This window comes from Mirounga angustirostris, unplaced genomic scaffold (genome assembly GCF_029215605.1).
Source record: "Mirounga angustirostris isolate CCGP_5_RB_7025 unplaced genomic scaffold, mMirAng1.0.hap1 SCAF_4, whole genome shotgun sequence".
In the NCBI taxonomy this organism is placed as follows: domain Eukaryota; kingdom Metazoa; phylum Chordata; class Mammalia; order Carnivora; family Phocidae; genus Mirounga; species Mirounga angustirostris.
The window spans coordinates 105269948-105283617 of NW_026991712.1; positions in this window are offsets into that span (position 1 = coordinate 105269948).

Sequence of the window (13670 nt, forward strand, 5' to 3'; positions counted from 1 at the left end):
TATTTTTTAATTAATAACATTTTTGTCTTTTAGAAATCCATATAATTCAGGTTAGCCACTCTCTAAATTAGGGGTCTCCGTGGGTCATTTATAAAGTGGGCTTACAAGTTAGTGCGTGAGTATAAAAGATAACACTACATAGAGGGATAGTACTTACCGGTGATCTAGAATCCTGAGAAGTTGAGAAATGGATTATCAATAATCTGTGGAAGGGTTATTTCCATGATTTGTCTGTTACAAGAGTGTTTCCCATTTTCTGTCAAAAGCAGTCAGAAAGCAAAAGGAAAGCATAGCCAGAGATGGGCCATCTTAAAGGTCTGAGAGCCAATATTCTGTCCCTCGAAAATAAATAAAATTTATGTCCATTTTTTTATAATAAAAAATAATCAGGAAGACACTGGAATTTAGCAATGATAGTCTTGGTGTGCTAGAATAATCTGATTATATTCCCAATAAAATAAGCCAAATCAGTGGAACAGCCCTAGATTGCAGCTAAAAGAACTTTAATTTTAATTTATACTTCTAAAAGACTTCTCACACATAAATGATGTGGTAGTAGATAGTCCTCAGGCACATTCTATGCCCAAGGAAAACAAGGTCTGTGTAGGGTCCAATGATGACCTAAGCCCTGGGTTCACAAAGTACGGCCTCTTGTCATCTACATCACAGGAGAGCTTGTCATAAAGGCTAATCCTGTGCCCTCATCCCAGACCTACTGAATCAGAAATTCTGGGTTGAGGCCTATAAACAGATTATATTCAAGGCCTCCATATGATTCAAGTTAGGCTAAAACCTGAGAACCGTTGGTCTAAGTTCATAGAGTTTATATTGATGGTAAAGCCTTGGTTTCCATGCTTTGAGTGCCATCTTTGCTTCAAGTACCTTGGTTTTGGTGTTGATGTAATAAATGAATGTCTTATTGAGGATGTTAATAACTTTGGAAATAATGATAAACCTCTGCTGAATTATCTTCTGTCAGTGTCTGCTGTCTTAGCTAAAATCTGTTCTGAGTGCCTTTATGTTCACTCTGATGCATATAAAGAGATCTGATTTTAAAAACTGAGAGTTCTGATCTCTCTCTCTTTTTTAACCAAATTCTTCATATAAATCATTCTTACGAATTCATTTTCACGGTGTCCTCTAACTCTTCAGCTTCCTCATTCCGTGTCTGTTGTTTCCACTTTATCTCTTTCTCTCCGGCCTCTTTATATTAATCGTGATCATTGCTTACACCTGCTCTAGCCCAGCTTATCTTAGTGAATGAATTTTAATGCCAAGTTGTTTAGATAGAATTTGAAACTGCAAAGGAGATTTATCGTTCAGGGAGCATCACCTGGAGAAGCCCTAATTTATTTTCACAGTTCTGTAAAATTTAGATCTCTTGTGTCTGTAAAGCCTCCTGGAAGCCACAGCAATTGTATTTCACAGGCTGGTCTGCACAAGTGATTTAGACCAGACCCTAGGCAGCAGGCACTCTCTTCCTCACCCTTCCCCCCAGGAAAGATTTGAATATTTTGTTCTCTAAGAGAAAGGAAAGAAAATTAGACTATCGCAAATATAAATAAAATCAGAATGTTCTTCCATATCAACAAGCTGTGTCCATCACCAAGAAAACTTAAGGAAGGGCGCCTGGGTGGCTCAGTCGTTAAGCATCTGCCTTGGGCTCAGGTCATGATCCCAGAGTCCTGGGATCGAGCCCCACATCGGGATCCCTGCTCCGTGGGAAGCCTGCTTCTCCCTCTCCCGCTCCCCCTGCTTGTGTTCCCTCTCTCGCTGTGTCTCTCTCTGTCAAATAAATAAAATCTAAAAAAAAAGAAAAAGAAAAAGAAAAGAAAACTTAAGGAAACTGTCTGTCTTACTTCCCATCTCTCTAAGACAGACAGTTTGCTGCCCTATCATATAAGTAGACAGAATGTTCCCTTTGGGAGTATCCCCAAAAACTATCATTATGGCCATTCTTTATTCTTTCCAAAGATGACCCTGAGAATGGAAACAGAGCTGAAGAGTTGCTGTGTGGTCATGACTCCAGAAAGCCCAGCTGAATCAGCCGGGTGTCCTTGGCATGCCACTGAGTCACGGAAACTCTGCCTGCTTCCACTGAATTTACCTTTATGCTGTGTGTGGTCACTTCAGTCAGAAGGGCATAGGGTTCAGTCAAAAGCCCTGCCAAGTTCAAGCTGTACTTGTCAGCTCTACAGGTCACTAGCCAAAGGACATTGCATAAGCCACTTAAACACCAGAATTTAGTTTTCTCAGCTGTAAACTAGAAACCTGGTATGACCATCACTCCCACAAGAAAGTCTGAGGATAAAATGAGAATGAGTGGTTCTCAAATGAAGTTAATTTTGACCCTTCCAGAAGATGTTTTACAAAGTCTGGAGATATTTTTGATTATCACAACTAAGGGGGAGGGTGGATCAAGTGGACAGAGACCAGGGGTTCTATTAAACATCCTATATGCACAGGACCATCCTCCACAACAAGGAATTATCTGGCCCAGGAGAGTCAATAGTGCCAAGCTTGAGAAATTCTGGATAAGATGGTATATGTGAAATTGCTTTGTAAATTTAAAGGACAGTAATTCAACAAATGTTTATTATGTGTCAGACATTGTCTTACAAACCAGATGTTCTTATTTTAAACCTAATGCACAGAGATGAGGCCCTAAGATTCAAGGTGCTTCAATCAACCCAAAAGGACTCAACTTATTTTTCTGACCTTCCAATGCCTTGCCCATTGCCTTCAATATAGCATTAAGTGCTAAAGATGTTTTGCTTGCTTAACTGATTCAGTCAAAACAAATTGCAAAGGTCTCTTGAAAACTGCCAATGTTTATTCTGTGTCACACATATCCCTATGTCAAAAATCGCCACAGATATTCAAGAGCTAATAATCTGATTTACTATCTTCAATAGCACATATCACAATAAGGACATTACATATATATGTATATGCAGCCAATAAATATTCCAGAATCAATTTTGCAATATCGTGAGTTTTCCTGGAACTGCCAAAAAAAAAGGGGGGGATTGAATAAAGTATCAAAGTTTAATCATAATTTAAAATAATAATAATTACACTGATCGAGTGCTTACAACATGCCAGGCATTTACACATGCATTAATTTATTTAATCCTCACAAGCAAACTTTGCCTCCATTTTACATGTAAGGAAACTGAGGCACAAGGAGATTAGTTTAGATTCCCAAAGTCATACAGCTAACTAGTGACAGAACCAGGACTTGGAACTCAAGACAGTCTGGCTTCAGAGTCCGTGTGCTTTATCAACCACATTATTTACCTTAGAAGCTGAAAAGCAGCTAAATCCATGTTATCTAGCAAACTCACAGCGATGGAACACATTCAGCATAGGTAGAATTAGTGGATCAGCTCAATTCAGAAAAATATTGAAATAGCACCCACCAGATCACCAGCCTAAAAAAAAGGTGCTGACATATTTGGGCCACATCATAATACCTCCAGGAAAGTTGTAGCCCTTCCAAAAAACTGGAACTCTTATTCTGATCAAACTTTAAATGGCCGAGTACATGACCTTGTTGTCGCCAAACATATGCTCACTGCAGGTGACATTTCAGTAGCTTTCTGAAGGAGAAATTGCTGCTTTCACTTTGCTCCTATAAACTGCGCAAAATGGCACATTACCTCTGGTCCCTGCAAAAGGAAACTTCAAAGGCAAGCTGAGAGCAGAAGGGGAAACAGTCATCCGAATGGCAAGCTGCCAGTAAGCAGACAATGTAAACTGACACACTGTGCTGATCAGGGGAGGAGGAGGTTTGGGGGCCTCAAGAGCAGTCAGAGCAATTACTTTATGTGTTTTCCTATTTTTCCTCTTTCTTCTGCCAAATGTGATTGGATGTGATGCAAATCCTCCATGATGAAGCAGGTTTTCTTTCACAGAAAACACTCTGCATCTCTCTCCACTGGCCCCAAATTCACAGAAACTCAGTTTATTGTCCAGACCTTCGGAAATAGCAAAACCAAAGAAAATAGTCACCTGGTAAAAAAGCACTGGGCTTCACTAACTCGGACTTTTTATCTGTTGAAATTATTTAAAGTCAATTGTTTTATTCTGGTTACAAAATGCATTATAAAACAAGTCTTTTTAAAAAATCTGCTGAGAATATAGAACAGAACTTGATTTATTCATGCACCAAAACCCCATTTTAACAGTGTTTATGATATGGCTCGTTGACCAATCCTTCAAAACATAGTATGAACAACAAAAAGCCTTCTACATCACATAATTAGCCTATAAAACAGATGTTCATTTCTTCACACAATGTGAGCATTCTTGAAAAATATCATTTTACTTCATTTAACTCTAACATCCTCAATGAATGTGCATTTTATAACATCAAAATAAAATTACACCCAAAAACATTAGCAAAAAGTTGAAACCGTATATTGTAGTGACTGCTATGAATGGTTTAATATTTGAAAAATTCTGCATGAATGCAGAGGAACAGCTTGGTTTGCCAAAGTCAGTAGAGATTAAATTAAAACTTCTCCAGCTCACAAGTCATAATAATAGGTAAGTAATAACTGTGCACTATGGTGATTTGAAACTCTGGCACATTCTTACACAAATTAGCCTTCTTTTCTCCTCGTAAATAGCATATGGGGTAGCTATACAGAAATCATTCGTTCCCGTTAAAAACTGAGGGGTCAAGATGTAGATAATTTAAATAACTCCCGGATAAAATATAATACTTACTCACAAAAGTGAAACTTAAACCTTCTCTTTGGAGTTTCAGATCTGTTACTATCCTACTGGACCAGCCATTCCTAGTGCCCTGCAGTAAGATTTTCACTTGTCCGCTAAGAAATACAAATATTAAGGGGCAATAATTTTACAAAAGTAAATAATTATTATTTTGAAGGACTGACTTTTATTTGTCCTATCTTTTTGTGAAAAATGTTTTTAAAAATTAAATGATGGTTATAAAAATGATTATAGATGGTCTTTCTTCGTATTTGAACTCCCTCTGTTGCACATATTTAAAACCTAACTCAAACTAGTTTAAGCTGAATGGAGAATTTATTGGCACATGGAATATATATATATATATATATATATATATATATATATATATATATATATATAAAATCCATGATCATAGGTTCAGATGTAGCTGGATCCAGGATTCAACTGATGTTTTCAGGACTTGTTCTCTTTCCATCTCTTGGTTCTGCTTTATTTTTTAAAGGCTGTGTTCTCAGATTTCACAGGACAGCCTCAGAGGATTCATACTCAAGGGAGCCTGGGAGCCTGAGTTAAGCATCCAACTCTTGATTTCAGCTCAGGTCATGATCTCAGGGTCCTGACATGGGGAACCCCAAAGGGATCTGCAATCAGTGGAAAGTCTGCTTAAAGATTCCCTCCCTCTCGGGCGCCTGGGTGGCTCAGTTGGTTAAGCGACTGCCTTCGGCTCAGGTCATGATCCTGGAGTCCCGGGATCGAGTCCCACATCAGGCTCCCTGCTCGGCAGGGAGTCTGCTTCTCCCTCTGACCCTCCTCCCTCTCATGCTCTCTGTCTCTCATTCTCTCTGTCTCAAATAAATAAATAAAAAAAAAAAAATCTTAAAAAAAAATAAAAAATAAAATAAAATAAAATAAAATAAAGATTCCCTCCCTCTCCCTCTGCCCCTCTTCCCGCTTGTGTGTGTGCTCATTCTGTCTCACTCTCTCAAATAAATAAATAACTCTTAAAAAAAGAAGAAGAAGAAGAAGAAGAAGCAGATTCACGCTTACATCATCCTTATTGTTAACCCTACCAGTAGGAAGAAAACTTCTGTCCTTCCCACTAGTTCCAGAAAAGTCCTACTGGGCGTGCTTAAGTCACATGACTAACCCGGAACCAGTCATTTTAACCAGAGATACAATGGTCTAATTGTCCATTCATAAGCCCCGAGGTAGAGTCAGAGTAGGGCACCTAGGTGGCTCAGTTGGTTAAGCATCTGCCTTCGGCTCAGGTCATGATCCCAGGGTTTTGGGACTGAGTCCCACCTTGGGCTCCCTGCTCAGTAGGGAGTCTGCTTCATCCTCTGACCCTCCCCCCTCTCATGCTCTCTGTCTCTGAAATAAATAAATAAATCTTAAAAAAACAAATGCAGTAATCAAAAGAAAGAGCTGACCCCCTAAGAAAATCAGGGTACAGGTTACCAGAGAGAAAGTAAATAATTCTGAGTTAAATAGAAACATCAGCAATCCACTAGTCTTGCCAAAATAATGCCTTGATAATGCTGTATCAGTTTCCTAACTTTGAAAAAAAGTTGTAACTCCCTCAAATCCCCAAAGCTAGAAGTTGCTGTTAGACTACATGCCCTAATAATGCATAAAATTTCATGGTTACTGCTGAGTAGTAACATAAAAATCTTTGCAAGTCTAAGCGAAGTATAATAATTTTCTAAGTATTGTGTAATGCTGCCCCCTTTTTTTCTCAGCTATTTACAAATCTCAAAATCCAACTTTTCTTCACTAATATCCAAACATGCCCATTAAACTCCCCCTTCCAAATTTTAAAATGCAAAGCCAAACCAGAAACTAAAAATGTTGTCTACGGATAAAATTTTAATTTACTTCTATCAAAATTGAAAGAATAAAGGAAAAAGAAATGTCCAGCCATTATGCTAGTTCCGCTCCTAAATCAGACTATGCTTAAATTGAGCAAAGAAGCCCCAATTAGAGACCTGGTATTGTCTGAAACCTGAATGTCCTCTGTGTTTGATAAGTAAAAAAGTGTTAGTGTTATGATATTCTTTAAGAACTGAGTGAGAATTGGGGCACCGGGGCGGTCCAGTGGGTTAAGTGTCCAACTCTTGGTTTCAGCTCAGGTCATAGTCTCAGTGCATAGGGCTCTGCACTCAGCATGGAGTCCGCTTGGGATTTTCTCTTTCTCCTCTCCCTCTCTGCCCCTCCCCCCATTCTCTCTCATTCTCTCTCTCTCAAATAAATAAAATCTTAAAAAAAAATTGAGTGGGAACACTTTCTTATTAAAAATTGTATTTGTAACTGGAAATTGGTGCAAAGAATTTATTGGTATATTAACCATTGAAAAAGGAGCCAAGATTGTCCTTCAAAATAATCCCACCATTTTGTCTATGTTTTCTATAGACTGCTTCAAGCTCTTGCATAGCCCCAAAGATACCTGGCTTTGGATTATCAAACTGATTGGAAAGGTCCAGTAGGGTTCATTTCCTCAAAAATATACTCTATCTGTTTACAAGTGTCTTCACAATATTAAAATAAGAAATTTTAAAAATGCAAATGTTTCATGTAGAAACACTAATATAAACAGAGCCTATTGATCCTCCTATGGATAACACAGGTAACTGATGGAGATTCTGAAGATTCTGAATTAGCTACAAATGGCTAATTCCATTCAGTGAAACTACTTAAATGACTACATCTTAGAACCTGCTTATTCATTTCCTTGGTAGTTATTAGACATCTGTCTTCTATTACTACTAATCTACTAAAAATGCTTTCCTGAAGATCTCTTTATTAATCAAAGGGTCTTTTCTCAGTCTTCGTTCTTTTTGACCCTTTTCAATATCCCTTTTTTGAAAAAACTGTATTTTTTTATTCTGGTAGTTCTTTCTCTTATGCAAACACTCAATTCTGGTTTCCATCTACATTTGGAATAGCTTCTCCATATGTGCCGTTTCCATCTACATTTGGAATAGCTTCTCCATATGCTTATTCCTCTGTTTCCCTACATGTGAACAAGCATTAAAAAACTAATATTTTCAGTGTGTATTCTTCTATTTAATAGTACCTTGGATAGCATTCAGGCAATAAGTAGAAGCTAAGATTTGAATGAAAAGATCAAAATGTACAATATAGTTGCTCTGATTCACTAGTTAACTATTTGAGGGTACAACATAGGCCTTATCAACCTCCATTCCTTCCAGTTGAGTTTATAGGGTCTAGAAATAGCAGAGAGCTATTTCCCCAACTAGACAGTAAGCTTTTCAAAAGTAAAAAGTAGTTTCTGTTTTTTTGTATTTGGAATACCTAAGCAGTGTCTGCCCCAATGGAGATAATAAAAAGCTTTTTAAAAATAACAACTTGCCCAAATGTCTGGGCATATGGAATACGCAAGAGAATAACAAAAGTACTAAAAATGTATGCAGAAGAATATTGTTCTACATATTAAGGATTTTGGATTTATTCTGTATATAATGAAGAGCCTTGAGGGTTTTTATACAAAATATAACAAATTATTTAATATATATGAAAGCGCTTAGAACTGTGTCTGCTATATAGTAAGCAGTATTTATTATAGTAAGTAGAGGCATTGTAAGTAGTATTTATTGTCATCGTCTTTATCAGACCCATATTTACTGCTCCTTTTATAAGAATTTGTATTTCAGTTCGTTCTGATTTACTCATGTTCATATTCAAATGTCTAAACTATTGAGTTTGCCTTTAGTATTTTCAAGGCATTGTCTTTGCAGAAACAGACTGCTAGGAAATTGCTGCCACTTTTGGTCTCCTCCTCTAAGATAAGTCTAATTTCCAAAGTCAACCACCTCCTTTAATCCACAGAACTCACTCCAAGATAAAAAAAAATCACTCAACTCCAAACATAAAAAGTTTCAGCTTGAAAGGAGCTACAGCATCTGCCTCCATACCAGGGACCACAAAGCCTGAGTGAGCCATTGTGGCTGCGTGCTTGAATGAAAGGGAAGAGTCTGAGCATGTTTGCTGTGTGATCTTTGCAAAAATGAAGAAAGGACCACAGAGGAGGCCCAGCTTGGGGAATTGGATAAATGAGCAGGCAGCTCTATGCAGACCACAAAAAAAAATTAATCAGACTTTGGAACAATTTTATTCTAGTTTGTATTCTTGGGGGATAACTTCCTTAGTAGCAGCTAAATGGGGTTCCCTAATGCCTGCCAAATATCCCATTTAAATTAGCATATATTTGCATACGTTGACATGCAGGAAAAATACACTACCAGACTACCAAAAGGTGTTCTTCCACACATTCAGGTAGGTCGTCTTTCTCTGTGGCTGTCTGGGCAACCAAAGCAGGAATGATGCAGGAGCATTTTCCTCCTTTCTTTTTGTGACTGAGTACATGTGCGTGTGGGCAACTCAGTCCTCTGCAGGCCTTAGGCTTCTCATTTAAAAATGAATAAGGAATGCCAGAAAACCTCTGCAATTTCTTTTTCTAAATTCTGATTCCTATTAGCCTCATCTATCCAGTAGATTAGCTGTTTATCTAATTTAAGGACGGCAAATTACAGTAAGAGGCTAAATGCTCCTGCCACTTATTTTTATAGATAAAGTTCTATTGAAATATGACCATACCCATTTGTTTATGTCCTGTCTATGGCTGCCTCTCCCCAGTGAGAGTCCAGTGACTATGACAAAGACAAACCACAGGAAAGTGGAAAGCATTTACTCTATGGCCTTTAACAACAAAAGTTTGCTGTTTTCTGAGCTAAGTGAAAGTAAATGGATTTTTTGTTGTTGTTTTCTCATCTATTTCTCATGGTAGTAGGGTCTCCAAATATGAGTAAATTGAGAGCCCATGCATGAAAGTTATGGCTGAGGCAGTGTTCACAATTATATGTTCTACTCTTAAAACATAAGTGTCAGAGGGGCGCCTGGGTGGCTCAGTTGGTTAAGCGACTGCCTTCAGCTCAGGTCATGATCCTGGAGTCCCGCATAGGGCTCCCTGCTCAGCGGGGAATCTGCTTCTCCCTCTGACCCTCCCCCCTCTCATGCTCTATCTCATTCTCTCTCTCAAATATATAAATAAAATCTTTTTAAAAAAAAAGTATCAGCGCAAACAAAATGACAGATTCGTGGTAAATCATTCTGATGTTCAAACCATCAGAAAAGCACCATGTGAATTACTATTGTCACCCCAAGCCAATTTTCAGCACATACATGGACAAAGACTGACTTGAAATACCAAACTGTCATTATATTCCAAATAATTTTACTGCACAATTTGAAATAATTCACTATTTGCTTTATGGGTGATTCTGATGATCTTTACAAAATGAGAAATGAGAAATGACTCAGCATGAAAATTTCACCACTGTGACTTGCATGACTTCTTAATTAAGAGCTGAAGGTGGTAGCTGTAGGAGCTCCATAGTGAATCCTATTTTAATTATGTAAAAAAGAACAATGCTAAATCATATGAGTATGAAATAACTTAAAGAATGTTAAGTAGGCAATATATGTAAAACAATTATAAGCTGGTTCATATCTGACTTGACACCTGACTTTAAGTGTGTCTCTTCTTAGAATGAAGTAAAAAATGAGAGCAGCTATTCAAATTTTCTGCATTTTTGTAAATGAAGCATAGCAGAAAATGTAAAATGTGTGTCTTTCATTCTTTATGAAATAGCCCGCACTCTGAGCCTCAAAGTATCTCAGGTGGTAAAGCCTTCCTACTCCTCCTCACCCTTGTGAAAGTTGTTCCTTTTTGTCTTCCCTTTAATCCCTAAGCTTTCTGTTCAAGTGACAATCTCCACTCTTTTTCACTGATTAAAATCTACTGCCTTCTTTTCTGACCAATGTTGAACTGAGCATCAGTTTGGAGCCAGACGGACCTGTATTCGATTTCCAGCACTATGACTTCAGGGCAGTTATTTAACCTCACCCAGCAAGCCAGTGATTCTACATCTGTCAAAAAAAATAACAAGTGCTACTTCATAATGTTGTGAAAACTCTATTTGCTAAATGTGTCTCTCTGGCACACAGCATATCCTTACAAACATCATTAGTTAATTTGCTTTCCATAGAAGAGCAGTGAGATTTTTTTTTTAATTTAAGTTCAAGTTAGTTAACATATAGTGTAGAGTATCAAGAGGAGAATTTAGTGATTCATCACTTACATACAACACCCAGTGCTCATCCCAACAAGTACCTTCCTTAATACATCACCAAGGTAGCCCATTCCCCCACCTACCCACCCACCTCAGGCAACCCTCAGTTTCTCATCCACAGTTAGAAGTCTCTTAATGGTTTTACCTCCCTCTCTGTTTTGATCTTACTTTATTTTTCCTTCCCTTTTCTATGTTCATCTGTTTTGTTTCTTAAATTCCACATATGAATGAAATCATGTATTTGTCTTTATCTAACTTATTTTGCTTAGCTTAAAAAACTCTAGGTCCATCCACATTGTGGCAAATGGCAAAATTTCATTATTTTTGATGGTTGAGTAATATTCCATTGTGTGTGTATGTATGTATGTATTTATGTATGTGTGTGAGTATGTATATATATATATACACACACACACACATATATATATGTGAGTATATATATATATAGTGTATCTATATATACACACACACACCACATCTTCTTTATCCATTCATCAATAGATGAACATGTGGGCTCTTTCCATAATTTGGCTACTGTTGATAGTGCTGCTATAAACATTGGGGTGCATGTGCCCCTTTGAATCAGCATTTTTGTATCCTTTGGATAAATAGCTAGTACTATAATTGCTGAATGTAGAGTAATTCTATCTTTAACTTTTTGAGGAACCGCCATACTATTTTCCAGAGTGGCTGCACCACTTTGCATTTCCACAAACAGTGCAAAAGTGTTCCCCTTTCTCTGCATCTTCACCAATGTCTGTTGTTTCCTGTGTTGTTAATTTTAGCCAATCTGACAAGTGTGAGGTGGTATCTCACTAAAGTTTTGATTTGTATTTCCCTGATGAGTGATGTTGAGCATCTTTTCATGTGACTCTTAGCCATCTGGATGTCTTCCTTAGAAAAGTGCTTATTCATGTCTTCTACCCATTTCTTAACTAGATTATTTGTTTTTTGGGGTGTTGAGTTTGGTAACTTCTTTACAGACTTTTGTGGATACTAACCTTTTATCAAATATGTCATTTGCAAATATCTTCTCCCATTCTGTAGGTTGCCTTTTAGTTCTGTTGTTTTCCTTCACTGTGCAGAAGCTTTTTATCTTGAGAGGTCCTTATAGTTCATATTTGCTTTTGTTTCCCTTGCCTCTGGAGATGTGTCTAGTAAGAAGTTGCTTTGGCTGAGGTCAAAGAGGTTGCTTCCTGTTCTTTTCTTTAGGATTTTGATGGTTTGGTCTTACATTTAGGTCTTTCATCCATTTTGAATTTATTTTTGCATATGGTGTAAGAAAGTGGTCCAGTTTCATTCTGCATATTGCAGTCCAGTTTTCCCAACACCATTTGTTGAAGAGACTGTCTTTTCTCCATTGGATATTCTTTCCTGCTTTGTCAGAGATTAGTTGGCCATACAGTTGTGAGTCCATTTCTGGGTTCTCTATTATGTTCCACTGATCTATGTGTCTGTTTTTGTGCCAGTACCATACTGTCTAATACAGCTTGAACACTGGGATTGTGATGCCTCCTGCTTTGCTTTTCTTTTTCAGCATTAATTAGGCTATTCGGGATCTTTTCTGGTTCCAAACAAATTTTAGAATTGTTTGTTCTAGCTCTGTGAAAAATGCTGGTGGTATTTTGATAGGAATTGCAGTTAATGTGTAGATTGCTTTGGATAGTATAGACATTTTAACAGTATTTGTTTTTCCAATCCATGAGCATGGAATGTTTTTCCATTTCTTTGTGTCATCTTCATTGTCTTTCATCAGTGTTCTATAGTTTTCAGAGTACAGATCTTTTACTTCTTTGGTTAAGTTGATTCCTAGATATCTTATGGGTTTTGGTACAATTGTAAATGAGACTGATTCCTTGATTTCTCTTTCTGCTGCTTCATTATGGTGTATAGAAATGCAACAGATTACTGTACATTGATTTTATATCCTGTGACTTTGCTAAATTCATGTATCAGTTCTAGCCATTTTTTGGTGGAGTCTTTCAGGTTTTCTACGTAGAGTATCATGCCATCTGCAAATAGTGAAACCTTGACTTCTTCCTTGATGATTTAGATGCCTTTTATTTCTTTTTGTTGTCTGATTCCTGAGGCTAGGATTTCCAGTACTATGTTGAACGACAGTGGTGAGTGTGGACATCCCTTTCATGTTCCTGACCTTAAGGGATCCCTTTCATGTTCCTGACCTTAAGGGAAAAGCTCTCAGTTTTTCCCCACTGAGGATGATACCAGCTGGGTCTTTTGTATATGGCCTTTATGATGTTGCAGTATGTTCCTTCTATCCCTACTTTCTTGAGGGTTTAAATAAAAAAAGGATGGGAATAGGGACAGCTGGGTGGCTCAGTAGTTTAAGCGTCTGCCTTTGGCTTAGGTCATGATCCCAGGGTCCTGGGATCGAGCCCCGCATCAGGCTCCCAGCTCAGCAGGGAGCCTGCTTCTCCCTCTCCCTCTGCTGCTCCTGCTTGTGCTCTCTCACTCTCTCTGTCAAATAAATAAATAAAATCTTTTTTAAAAAAAAGAATGCTGTATTTTGTCAAATGCTTTTTCTGTATCTATTGAAAGGATCATATGATTCTTACCCTTTCTTTTATTAATGTGGTGTATCACACTGATTGATTTGAAAATATTGAACCATGCCTGCAGCCCAGGAATAAATCCCACTTGATCACAGTGAATAATCCTTTTAATGTACTGTTGGATTCGATTAGTTAATATCTTGTTGACAATTTCTGCATCTATATTCATCAGGGATATTGGTCTGTAATTCTCCTTTTAAGGGGGGTCTTTGCCTGGTTTTGG